Source organism: Halichoeres trimaculatus, unplaced genomic scaffold (assembly GCF_033239565.1).
Source record: "Halichoeres trimaculatus isolate MK-OKI-2021-1 unplaced genomic scaffold, fHalTri1.1 fHalTri1_scaffold_6, whole genome shotgun sequence".
Classification (NCBI taxonomy): domain Eukaryota; kingdom Metazoa; phylum Chordata; class Actinopteri; order Labriformes; family Labridae; genus Halichoeres; species Halichoeres trimaculatus.
The window spans coordinates 24,460,325-24,473,596 of NW_027437184.1; the positions used below are offsets into that span (position 1 = coordinate 24,460,325).

The 13,272-nt window shown below is 40.6% G+C and overlaps 2 protein-coding genes across 4 annotated transcripts in view; one reads left to right on the forward strand and one right to left on the reverse strand.

The window, feature by feature from the left end:
• The window catches only part of gabrb4 (gamma-aminobutyric acid type A receptor subunit beta4), a 354,886-nt gene that overhangs the window by 189,301 nt on the left and 152,313 nt on the right, over positions 1–13,272 (reverse strand). The window lies entirely within an intron of this gene.
• The window catches only part of gabra3 (gamma-aminobutyric acid type A receptor subunit alpha3), a 167,335-nt gene that overhangs the window by 11,157 nt on the left and 142,906 nt on the right, over positions 1–13,272 (forward strand). The window lies entirely within an intron of this gene.

Here is a 13,272-nt window from a genome sequence, read left to right on the forward strand (position 1 = left end):
GTTTTATCCTTATCAGAGGGTAGAAATGGGGATGTTCTGAAGCTACCAGTTTAAAATCAATACCTGACTGTGAGAGGGGAAAGCGCATAAAATAATGAAATTTGTTCATTCAATATGGCCAAACAAGGGTTTACAAAGTAAACAATTCAAAATGGGTTTGAGAATCATGGCTTAGGTTAGCAGAACTAGCACCACATGCCTTTGCTCTTCATTTTCATGATCAAAATTTCACCAAACCATGCCCAAAGGAAGGGAATACATCAGTCATCTCCACTGATAAATGCAATAACAGAGAGTGAACAACTTTACAAATTCATATATATGACTCAAAACGCTTGTCCCCAGTACTTGTGTGTTTCTTTTCTAACCCAAAAACTATCTCAAGGTGCCAGAATTTTACTCAGAAAGAACCATTTTTATTTGACTTCTATTTGTAATGGAATTGGATAGCTTTAGTATTTTGAAGTCTTTAAGTTTTGTCTTGTGAAACCGACAGTTCCTCTTAGCCATTTCCCAGTTTCACTGACATTTGTTGAACAGAACTATATCATACCAATCATCAGTTGTAGTTCCAGTGGCCTTTGAGTTTCCTTGATTGAAGTGGGAGGTTTTATAGTTCAAGCTGTGTTGCGTCATGTTGTCACACAGAAAGTTGACAGCCTGATTGTACAGCGTTGCATGGACTAACCTCTGCAGAGGAGTAAAATGTTCTTAATGTAACTCAGGAGTACAAAAAGGCACAGAAAATCAACTGCTCAATACTGAAACTAGTATCGTGTTTTTTTCTGTTAATCACAGGTTGCCAAAGGATTGTGGGCAATGTAATGTTGTGTTTGGCCTCCTTCATGCTGTCTCAGCCTACTCTTTATTGCAGCAGGTGTAGCACAGAGACATTTCCTTCACAGGGATTACTTTACATCACTGTTGCATCTCCGTGCTCAAACATGGTGTAGGTGTGTTGATAGCTGCTGGAATATATCTTTTAAATGCACAGGGGGATTTTACACTTTAAATTAGAACATAAATTATTCCTGTCAGGAACAATAAGTATCAGATTTTCTGCATTTGCCACGGGGAATCTGTTAGTCAAGGTTATAATGACTGACTAATGTAAATGCCTCAATAAACAGAAGGAGTCCTGGGGATAACAAATGCAAAATAATAAGATCGGGAAAGGCAGCAGGGATGCAAGAAGGAAAAAACATCAGAGGTGATAAAAAGAATCTAATTGCAGTGTCATTATGTTGGAAACTTAGAAGCCATGGAGGCCTGACAGCAGCACCATGCTCACCTTTAGTCTTTAACCTTGACACAGAGCTGTGAGGAGGCTCCTGTCCAAGGATTTCAGACTGGAAATGAACAATCTCCACTTTCTGATAAGTTCAGACCAGGTCATCCAGAGACTTAAAAACATTAGCTACTATAAAATCAATAAGACAGGCATCAAGAGAGAAGATGCCAAATACAGGGCAGGCTGTGTATTTCTCATTAGCTCTGCTGAAAGCTTTGCTGCAGTACCTTAATGGTTAAAATATAAAGCAGACATCCCAGCATTAAAGTAGTCATTGAAAGTTCTATTAAGACGTCATTTAAAGTTCATTTACTGTGTATTTTTATCCACAACGATGAAATATTCACAACTAATGGGCAATAAAACTACCATTTATAACAGCTGATAGACCATAAAAAGGACTGTATAGACAAAACACCTCAACAAAATATCATTCAAGCTGTATAGCTGCTCTGTACCAACCTGCCAGAAGATCTTTTATTAACATTATACTGCACACTGCCTGTAAACGAACACTACTTTACAGACGTGAACTGCAGCTTCTGGTGCACTAAAATCACCTGTGTAAGACCTTTACAGACGCCGAGGGGCATACCTATGAATACTGATTGAGTCCTCAGGTAATCCTAAAACTGGAGCCGCGCAAAGACTCTCTCATCTCCTCAAATGGAAATAAATGTATTCTGCCAACAAATGTCACTGCTGTCAGCACACAGTCAGTTTGTCAGTCTACCAACAGAGTGTGTGTGGAAGAGGAGGAGGAGGAAGGCTTTTTTCATATTATGTGATCCGTGCAGCTTTATCTTCAGGAATCATAAATGCAAATGTAAAATAAAACCACACGAAAGCCAGAAAACAAACAGCCAAAGATAATATGAAAGGCGAAGGATGAAAGAGGAAAGCACGAACACAGCCACTGTGCTGTCTGCGAGCTGGACAGTCAGACCTTGGCTTTTGCCTTGATGCATATCCATGAACATCACGAATAAGCGAGGGGGCATCTTTGTCTGACTCTGACACCCACCTTGAATGAGTTTGTCTTCCTGCCAGGATGAAGAACAGACTTATCTGAGAGGACAGGATGACTTGCAGCAGTGAGTCTGTCCTCCTGAGAAACTCGTCACAGGTTACCTCTGACAACTTGGCAGCCTGATGAAACCAGCTGCTGATGAATCCACTTTCAACACACTGTTTTGTTTGGGTTGCGTGTAGCATCACCATATAGCTCCATATAACTGCAGCGTTAACACTGGTACTTGACATAAGTTGGTATATGATGAGGTATTTTAATGAGAATTATGAGGATAGTTTTATGATGGTTTGGACAGTTTTACTGCGCAGTGAAGGCTCTGGCCGGAGATTTTATGTTCCAGTTTGTTGGTCCGGTCTTCTTATTCCTATCTGTGGGATTTCTTGGCAGACACCTGGAGGGAGTCTCTTTCATTTATTTTTCTTTTTGGGCGGTTTTACTTTTACTGGACAGGATGGCTAAAAGAAGACAGGAAATGAGGGGGGCACAGAATGAGGAAGGTTTGCAGCCAATGCTCGAGGCTGGGAGTCACTGGGACAGGAACAAACCCTCTGTGTATGGAGGCGAACCTGAACCACTGGGCCAATGGCAAATCTCTCTGAATTCTGTGCAAATGGAGTAAAAAGTGCTTTGATTTTGGTCATCAAATGTTAGAAGTGATGATCACGGTAAGCACACTTGTGCCCAATTCTTCTAATGTCTTTGTATTGATGTTCACTAATTTTCCTGATCACTGGTTGATCAGTACTTGTCCTGCTGGGATTCACCCATCGTTGCTCATGCCTAACCAGTCACCTTCTCTGTCTCTCTTTTGACCATTTCAGCTCATGTCGGTGCATTTCATGCACATTATGTTGTTTTTAAAGGTGTATTTACCCCAAAGTTAGAGAGATTAACTTCAATGCATTATAGATGTCTCCATCATACTCCTGTATATCAAGAGGCCAATCTGTTGGAATGAAATGAATACTTTGTTGCTCTAATCCTCATTGAGACTTCAACATTTCTAACCCCTTTCAGTGCCCTCAGATTAGGGAAATGATGTTATTTTGTCTCACTGAAAGGCGGATTTAAATCTGCAGGTGTTTCCCATCGTATTATTCCCTGTTCATGTTTTGGTACAGCAGAGTCAAATATTACCCAACAGCCGCAAACTAAACATAAAAGACTCTGTTCTCTGTGTTCAGTGTTATGTGTGGAGTAATGGTCAAGGTTTTCAAGAAGAAACTTTGCCGAGCTCTCAATTATAAATGAGGAATAGAGAAAAAAAAGCAGAGCAGCCTGAGTAAATAAATACGCCGGAGGTAGATGTATTGTTGGAGTGCCACTGGCCTTGAGTCTTCTTCATCAAACAACAAACTCTCCTCTACTCCTTCAAATCCAAAGGCTTAAGCCTTAATGGTTTATAACTAACTGAAAAATAAGCAGATATCATCATATCTACATGTTTTTTCCAATTCTTTTGGCTTATAGAGTAATCATTTTTTGTCCTATTGAATAATCAATACATGCAGTGGTGGTCCAATCAAACTAAAGGACTTTTATGGGTCATGACAGTCATATTTATAGAAGGTGAGGTATGTTAAATGTGTGCTTTTTGGAATTTTGAGTCGCTCAGAGAAAAGAGCACTGCTTTCACATCAAAGAAACATAGCAGAGCTGCTTTTTTAATTATTCATTGATTTTCATTTGCATCCTAGCACTACTATAACACAAGAGTGCAATTCTATATCTTATATATTGAAGCTGTGAAGTTTTTCATGACACCAAAGATTTGGTTTACCCTAAAGCCGCGTTTCCACCAAGCAGTTTGGTTTGGTTGAGTACAGTTTGGCATGGTTTGGTATGGTTAAGCCTGATCCCATTTGCGTTTCCTCAGCAAACTGTGCCCCTTCCTGGTAGGTGGTGTGTAAGCCGGATGCCGAAAGTTGCATCTGTCGTATAATAGCAGCGCGACACAGTGTACCCCGCTAATCAAACAAATAAGAAAAACACGACACAGTAAACAAAGAGTTACGATGGAAGACATGCAGCAATCTGTCTTCTTTGTGATTGACATGTGGCTCTTTGATACAAAGTGCAACCAAGCTTTGTTTCAGAGAAGAGTGTGTGCTGCCAGAAGAAATACAGCTGCCGTCGCATGGTAAGTGACGATTCTTTTACCCAATCAACGGTCTGCAGTGTTGTAGCGCCACCTCCCGAGATCGGATTGGTTTAGTCTGGCATCCCTATGGAAGGGTCCCAAAAAGTGGGGGATCTGTCCTGGGATTAGTCAGTGGAAACAAGGTAAAATGCGCGCCATGCCGAGACAATCCGAACTGAACCACTTGGTGGAAACGGGGCTCAATACAAAGGAAAATCCAACCAACCAATTCATTAGAAGTTGAAACTAACAAAGTTTGATTCTGACTTAAATGAAAAATTAGAAGACACTAATAAATTACTTTAATTACTTAGGACTGAGTTGTCAAACTACGTGTGGTTTAACTAGCACCACCAGCTATTGTTTCTCCTTTTGGGTTAATGTCCATATCCCTGTGTAGACTACAAATGGCTGAGGTTTTGTTGCTTTGTGAAGTAGCATACAACTTTATCTTTATGTCCATCCATCTATCTTATGTATACTTATCCTGTTCAGGACCACAGGTTGCTGAAGCCTACTCCAGCTGTCTTAGGGCAAGAGGCGGTGTACACCCTAGGCTGGTCGCCAGTCAGTCACAGGGCTTTTATCTCTATGTATCTACATCAAACTACTGAGACGCTGTCTGTGCTTCTTTACCTCTAGTTAGAGCATTGCATAGCCAGAGAAGTAGCAATTTCAGGCCTGCAGTGATAAGATTATTAATAATTGGGTTAACCAATTAGTCAAGCTGGTGCCAAACAGGGCAGGCTCACTCCTTTCAACCATATTCTGCAATGTGGGCGCTAACACACTGTTTTGACCCATTACACCCATTATTGTGAAAGCTTATAGAACATCATCAAGCTGCCACCAGAGCATAGATATCTGAGGACGCAATGGTAGCAGTAAATGGACTCTGTGTGTCTGTTTGTGAGTGTGTGTGTGTTTGGGTGTGTAAAGAGAGACAGCTTTCACAAGTCTTCAGACCACTCAAAGTGCTTTTATATCACATATCACATTGACCCACTCACACCACATTCATATACTGCTAGCAGGGGCTCCAAAGGAACAAGCAAATCAGTATTAACTAATCCCATCCACACACCAATGGCACAGTCACTGCAGACAGTCTTGGGTTTCAGTGTGTTGCCCAAGGACACCTTGTCACGCTTGAACAATGTTTTCTTCTGTCTGGCTTTCTGCTTGACCATTCTCTATTCATTCCATGCTCACCTTGTCCATGATATCAGTGCAGAGGAAAAGGTCTGACTAGTTTGTTTTTCCACCAAGGTTTTCTGCCTGAAAACCATGCAGTATTCCCCCCGAGAGGTTGAACCTGCTAAATTTAAGTCATACAGTGAAAGAACAGGTGTTTGGGGCACGCAAAGGGAATGAAAGAGGCACCAGTCTTCCTGTTTCATGTCACCGTCGGTCAGCATCAATAAGGTTTTGGAGCCGTCCTTCGTAGGTAAAAGAGTTACATAATGTTGTTCTTACAGTGGAGTCTGCAGGAAGTTTCATTATTCAGACTGAGGGGACACAAGCGGCTCAGAAATCAACTGCAGAAGGAAAAGCCAAGGTCCCAAAGATTTTTTCACCTCAAATGACCTGAAGACAGCACTTCAACACGTGTTTTATTCAGCGACTGTTTTGTTTCTACATTGAATGTGTTTATACTACCACTATCTTATTCCATTATTTATTAATTACAGGTTGTGTTTTTTTTACCATGTGAATCCCAGCAGCACTGCATGGTGCACTGTTCTCTGAGCCACAGAACTTTTAAATATTCCCGTCTTTGAACTCGGGGGAGGGAACGATAAGAACATTATATTCACTCTGAGCCTCAGGAACTGAAGGTACTCGCCACTTTGTCAGGAGCGTCGGCTGTCATTTATTTTGAGACCACATTGTGATCTTACTATTTTATGTATATCAGTGGTACCAAAATAAATGAAAGCTTCTTTGCTTCTCAGGAGAGGGGAAGAAACAAAACACTCAGAGCACACTGTGATGGTTTGAAGACTTTACTAAGAGGTTTTTAAAAGAAGACTTTAAATTTATTCACTTTTTAAAGTTACTCAAAGGCAGGCTGTATAATTAATGTGACCATTAAAACCCAACACACTTTTATTTGACACTGTGGGAAGAGTATTGACACACCCATTGTCCTGATAAATGAATGTGTTTCTTCTTTTACAACTTTAATGACCTGCTTAAGAGAAACAAGGTGCTTTATGAAAGTTTTAATGAGCTGTAACAGGCTCAGCATGCATGTTAGTAATACCTTAATGTCTTTGCATACATTAAAGTGGATTGTATATAGATTAACACAGTCACCAGTTATTTAAGAGGTAGATAGCTAGATCTAGCTTTCAGAACTTTTGCAGCCTATCAGAAGCAGCTTTATTAATTTAATTAATATATTTTTCAGCAATTTGTTTTGAAGTTGTAGGCGGAAGAGATTAATTCAATTCAATGCTCAGTTTGTCATTTCAAACAAGTCAGTCACTTGTCCTACAAATCTATTTTTAAGACTGAAGAGGAGGTTGAAGATAGCTGGGAGACATGATGTCAGATAGCTGTGCCAGTGATGAGTGTAGAGGCTCTAATTAGTGCTGAGCCAGCTATGATGTAATATTAAGATGTGACACTCATAAATCTATTTGAATCAGCTCAGACATGCCTCCTCCTTTTGAATCCCATCGAGCCCCAACTTTAGATTAATAGCATTTTACATGTGCGTTCATTTGAATCTACCGCTGAGAGGATAATCAAACCCTAGAATAACCACCTGTCATCATTTCTAAATGGCACAAAGCTCTTGAAAAACATTAACTCACAATTTTAAGAGAATTCAAAGACAGTCAAGGTCTGACATTTTCAGGACTTGCCCTTTCACACATGTCCAACACCAGTGGAAGACAATGTGTGTCAAATGTGAGTGTGTGAGGGGAGGCTTCAGTGTTTTGTTGTTCGTAGGGGTCATAAGAGGAGCGATCATCATTAGAGGCTCCTTCAGAGAACAGCAGAAAAAAACAGTGACAGCATGTGATGCCTGCATAGTATGCCTTCAGAAGCCTCCCAAATACCCCATGAGCACGTTAATGGTTGAAGTAATGACACAGACAGCTTAGCGTTAATATTATTGGCAACCTGTTAGTCCCTTCCTCATTTGAGTTGCTTGTAAGAGACACTGCAACACTTCACTCACAAATATTGCTGTGAGAGCTGGGTGACCGTAATTACACTCTGCAAAAGTCCCAAAACGTGAGGCGGGTGGGAAAATGAAGGCACTTACTTCTCGTCAGAGAACAAGACACTTGTTATGACCTTCCAGTTCACAGAGTGTAAGCAGTAACAAACGCACACAGAAGATGATCAAGTTAAAGAGGGGGTATCGGGCTGTCCCATATTCTAAACATGAATGTAAAGTAACAATACTGGATGTTCATACGAAACCTGTTCAGATTTTCAAAACTCTGGATACGTCAAAATTGTTTTAAAAAAGGCATGTTTGATGTCGACGTGAATGATGAGGTAATTGCATAAGGATCTCTTAACTAGCTTGTGGCATGTTGGAGGGTGGGCCTCAAACACCAAGGCCTGCCCTTAGCTGTGCCTCTAACAGGCCTCCAGAAGGCCGGCCAATCAGGGTGAAGGGGATTTCTTGAGTGCAGAACATTAAAGAGACAGCTGCTAAAATGATGCATTTCTGACAGAGGCTGAAATCAGAGTTCTTTAGCACAAGTGTGAAGAAAATAGGATTTTTATATAGGTATAAATTATGTAAAGCTACTACAGGGGTATCAGAGGGACAGTGCAAAGGCCCAAAAGGTTAATACCCCCTCTTTAAGCAATACAGTGTAAGTTTATGAATAGGGATGCACCGATCCAATCCTGGTATCGGATATTGGCCCTGATCCAGCCCCTTAAAGCTGGATCGGGTATCAGAGAGAAAGGATCAGTTCAAACTTGACACCAACGCTAAACTATGATTTATTCTACAAGGTAAAAATTTTTACAATCAAATAGTCATTTCTGTGAATTCTGAAAGATTTTTTTTAACCAAACTCCTGTAACTCAAAACATTATCAGTCTTATTGCACAGTAGAGCTTTCAGGTTATTATTTAATGCTGGTATCGGATCCGACTCAGTATCGGCCGATACCCAAAGTCCAGATATCGGTATTGGGTTCAGAGAAGCTATCTATCTATGAACAGCTGAATGTTACAGCATTATTAAGATGGCCCCGTTGGCTTTTGGAGACTTCTGGTGTCTAATGCTAGAGGTTTAGCTCTGCTCGGGATGGGAATCGAAAACCAATTCCAGTTGAGAATCATTAACAGTTCCATCAACGAATCCATATCATTCATCTTTTTGCTAATCAATTTCCTTATCAATTCCATCCAATTGACAGGGTTCAGAAGCGTCACAATTGTGGCTAAATTTCAATTACACCTACTGCACAACCTTAAGTGAGTGGAAACACCAGCAACTTGTAGAAGCAGTTATCTATACTGGGATGCATGTTTGGCATTGTTGCCACTGAAAATCAGACCATTTGCCCAAATGCAAAATTTGCTGGAATCGATAAGAGAATTGTTAAAGAATTGGATGGATTAGCAGGATCTTTAACAGCATTGGTATTGATAAAATCTTATCTATTTCCATCCCTAAGCTCTGCTGAAATGCATTAGATGCATTGTGATTCATTGTGCAAGCCTAGAATCAGTCATGGTTAAGTGAGGAGTTGAAAAGTTGAAAGTGTACATATGTACTTAGCACATGCAATCCACCTAGGCAAGGTGTAGAAAGTTTGTGGAGTGCAGTGCAGTGTGAAATGACCTCACTGACATTTGACTGATTGCAGAGCAAACCTGTGTCCCTGGCCACATTAGTGACTGGAAACATTGTAACCAGAAACACACTCACCAGAGTGTGTCCAGACTGCAGGAGTGGTGGAGCTTATCAGCCTCTCACACTGTGCTGCTTGAAACAAACAGAGTAGCACTAACACAGCTTAACTGTTTTCTCCAGCTGCAGTCAGTCTCACTTCTCGTCGTCGTCGTGTTCATCACAGCCTCTGCCCGACCAACAAACTCCACCAGAGTGATAACTTGCTGCACCAGCAGTCAAAGCTGCTTTGATCACCAGAATCACTCTCACCACACTTTGTCAGTCTGCGTGCAGCAGCAGCCCACACAGAGCAGCAGCTTTATACTCGTCACACACACTCAGTCACACTCCATGCAGCCTCAGTGCAAGTGGCCAGCTGCACCGAGCCGCTGCTTGCCATCATCTGCCTTCGTTTCTAGCCGGAGTGGCTCTCATCCTCGCTGCATTCAGCATCACTCTCGCCAGAGACGTGCTTGCCTGAGCCACAATCAGTCATGCTCAGTGGAGTGCTACACAGGCCGAGCAGCTGGCTCCATACGCTACATGAGAGGAGGCAGCCATAGTTGGGAGTCACACTTGCCAAAGGCTCCTTCACAGCTGCCATCATTCACTCTAAGTAGGATCCTACTGGCCACACAAAGAGGCCTCATAAACATCTTCTCCACGGAGACTCACATCAGGACGGTGAGCTGATCACAGGTCTGCTTAGAGCCACACCCACCTCCTTTCACCATAGGGAGCTGATTATTATCTCAGGAATGGTAGCCCACAATGGTGGGAGATACGAAAAAGCTATGAATGTGTTTATGCACAGGTGTTTGTGAACTGTATCGACATTCATGGACCATATTTAAACATGTCTCCCATCCATCTGTGTGCTGTAATAAGCTGGTAATGGAACTTGATGTGTGTGCTCAGATATGTGGGATTCACACTTGCAGCGTAAGGTCTTTTTTTGATGCACAGTTTCTGCTCTTCAGATAAGATTAAATATTTCCCACAGCTTAATGTATTTCAGGAAGGAACACCATCAGTAATATCCCTCCATGTCACATGGAGAAAAATGGGTGGCCAAGTCTCACAGGGGCCATACGGGCCTACATATCTGGCTGAAGGATGATAAGTTAAAATACGAATTGCCTAGTTAAAATTCAGCAAAGTGACAGAATCCCTCCTGTGTATATAGACAGTGTTAATGACACATGTGGCACTGAATCCTATATTCACAGTGTTAAATTGTTACATTGTGCTGATGCTGCCTGTTTCAGTAGAAAGCGTTGGATATCATTTAGAGTTTAAAAAAAAAAGGTATTTAAAAAAATACTGATCAGTCCAGGGATCATTTATAAAATAGATCAAAGATCTGCCTCTTATTTCAGATTCATGAAATACAGTATACATGTAATGTGCATGTCAGATATCTGTCAGAGCAGATTAATCAAATAAAACCCTGGAAAACTTGGTACAGCAACACTCTCGTTTTTCCGCTGTGCCTTTTTATATTAAATGTATCGATCCCCAAATGGAATAAGCTTGTTGCTTTAGACAACAACCTCTCTCATATTAACCCATTGATGTCACTGTAGTATTATACAGGTCCCTTTACAGCTCTATAGGCTAAATTAAAAACAATAACTATCATATTTCAAATAAGAAAGGTTGGTGCTTCAGTTCAAGTTTTTTTCAGCATCTTTTATTTGCAATTAGTCAACAATAATATCTATTTTGTATTCTCCCTGAGGAAAAAAAAAAAAAAGAAATTCAATCCTGAGGACATTTGAACCACTTCAACAGTTTTACACCTAAAGCTTGGTTCAAGCTTTGGGCCACAACAAACCGTACTGCACCACAAATGGCGTCTGTTAACACATATTCAGCATAGGAGCCATAATGCATTAATATGTGGCATTATTTGTCTTGCTTCATGCAAATACACCTCATCCCAAAAATATTCACTTCACCATCTTTAGTGATCATGAAAATTCGTACTGTTATTCGCACATGTACTCAATTGTTCTATTGTAGCTTTGAAATAAGATTTATCTTTTATTTAAGAGTAAAATCTAGTGGGGCACCGAACCAACTTTACTGGTTCCGATACCGATACCAATGCTTGGACTTTGGGTATCGACTGATATCGTTACCTATACGATACCAGTGTTAAATAATAACCTGCATGCTCTACTGTGGGATTAGACTGGTAATGCTTTGGGTAAAAGGCAGAAAGTGAGTAGATAGAATTACTGAAGTTAATATTTATTAAAACTATACAATGTTTAAATGTTTACAAGCAAAAAAAAAGCCAAAGACTGTATAGAAATTCTATTCAATAGTAAACTTTTGTACCCTGTAGACTGGTAAGGCAGCAAGAATTTTAAAGAAGTGCATCAGAGGTAACATTTCAAATCAAGTAGCCAAGAGTGCTGATAAAAAAAAAAAAAAAAAAGGAGGGGGCATGGGGCTGATTGCCTGGATGGGCACCATGGATTGGCCCTTGAGGGGCACTGATACACAATACACGATACCAGGTTCGGTATTGGTGCACCCCTTGTAAAATCAAAGTCAAAGGATTATGTTCAACACATGCTGGGACTCTGTTTATTTTAACCTGTTTATTTAAACAAGCTATTCTTGGAGGTTTGCTTTAGGAAGCTGTGAATATCAAAAATTTAAAGACATCCATCATGAATCGTTTTCACTACACACTGGTAAGAAGTCACTTCGTAACACTGAGTGAAGATCCTGACAGCTTGTTACACATTAAACAAGAGCAGTATATAATCATTACATGGACTGCTGGCCAAAACACGGGCTGTTGTGTGTTTGATAGGGCCCCAAGACACACAATCAACCCACATTATTTCACACACAGTCCGTGTTCCTCTGCTCACTAACCCTCATCACAACATTAACCTCACACTAAACCAAACCAGTGATTTTAAAATGAGCTTTCACCCTCTCGGGATAAAACCCTGCTGCACAAGCTGTTCCCAGTCAGTTTGACCTGAGGCTGGTTTGTGTTCCTGAAAGTGATTTAGGTATAATGATCAGGGTATAATCAATAACACCTCTTTTCTTTTACATCCCTTTTGGTCTTTTTCGAAACATATTGAATTTGTTATTTTATTGTACATTCTTTAACCTTCACAGTTTATCCTTATTTGGATGGAGTAAGAAACCAAGAGCACCTTTTCAGCACCATTTCCAGTTACAGTAAGTGGTAAAGACAGGTCTATAGAGCCTCAAGGTGAACCACGGCACAGATGTTTGATTTATGGTTTAAATTATTCTGTAGGGCCAGTCTGGTGCTCGTGCTGGACTCTGCTGCTCTTTGTATAGCTATTACCACAGAGTGAAACCTTGCATTCCAATTACAGTCTGGCTATATAGCTGTCATTCACCTTAGTAATGACTATAGCTCCTACTTACTAAATCCTGCAGCCTGCACATGAATATTTTGTCTGTTAGTGTGATCGATAGCCACTGATCAAGCCACTTTAGAGACGCACTCTTGAGTTGAACAGGTTCAGTGGCGCTGTTCAAAAGTCACATAACTCTTACGTAAAGAAGCAGGATGTTGTATTATCAAATGAGCATTGTTTGTATGTTCTAGGTTTACTAATGTGTGTGCTGAGGCTGGTTGAGCAGCCAACCTTTACGTCAAGAGATAAACCAATAAGTGACTGATCCATGATGACCTGGAGGGATATTGTTTCTATACTTTTAGATAATTTGATTTTACTACATACAGGACATGGTCAGCTGTAGTGTGCAGCAGCTTCACTCGAGGTTTAGTGTGAACTAGATTAAATTTGCTGATTCTAAATTATGCAAAGAAATTTCTGCAAAAGTGTCATTACCTAAATGATAATGGCTCCAGTGGTCTTTGATTTAATTTGACGGCACATTTTGGACAATTTCAATCTTTT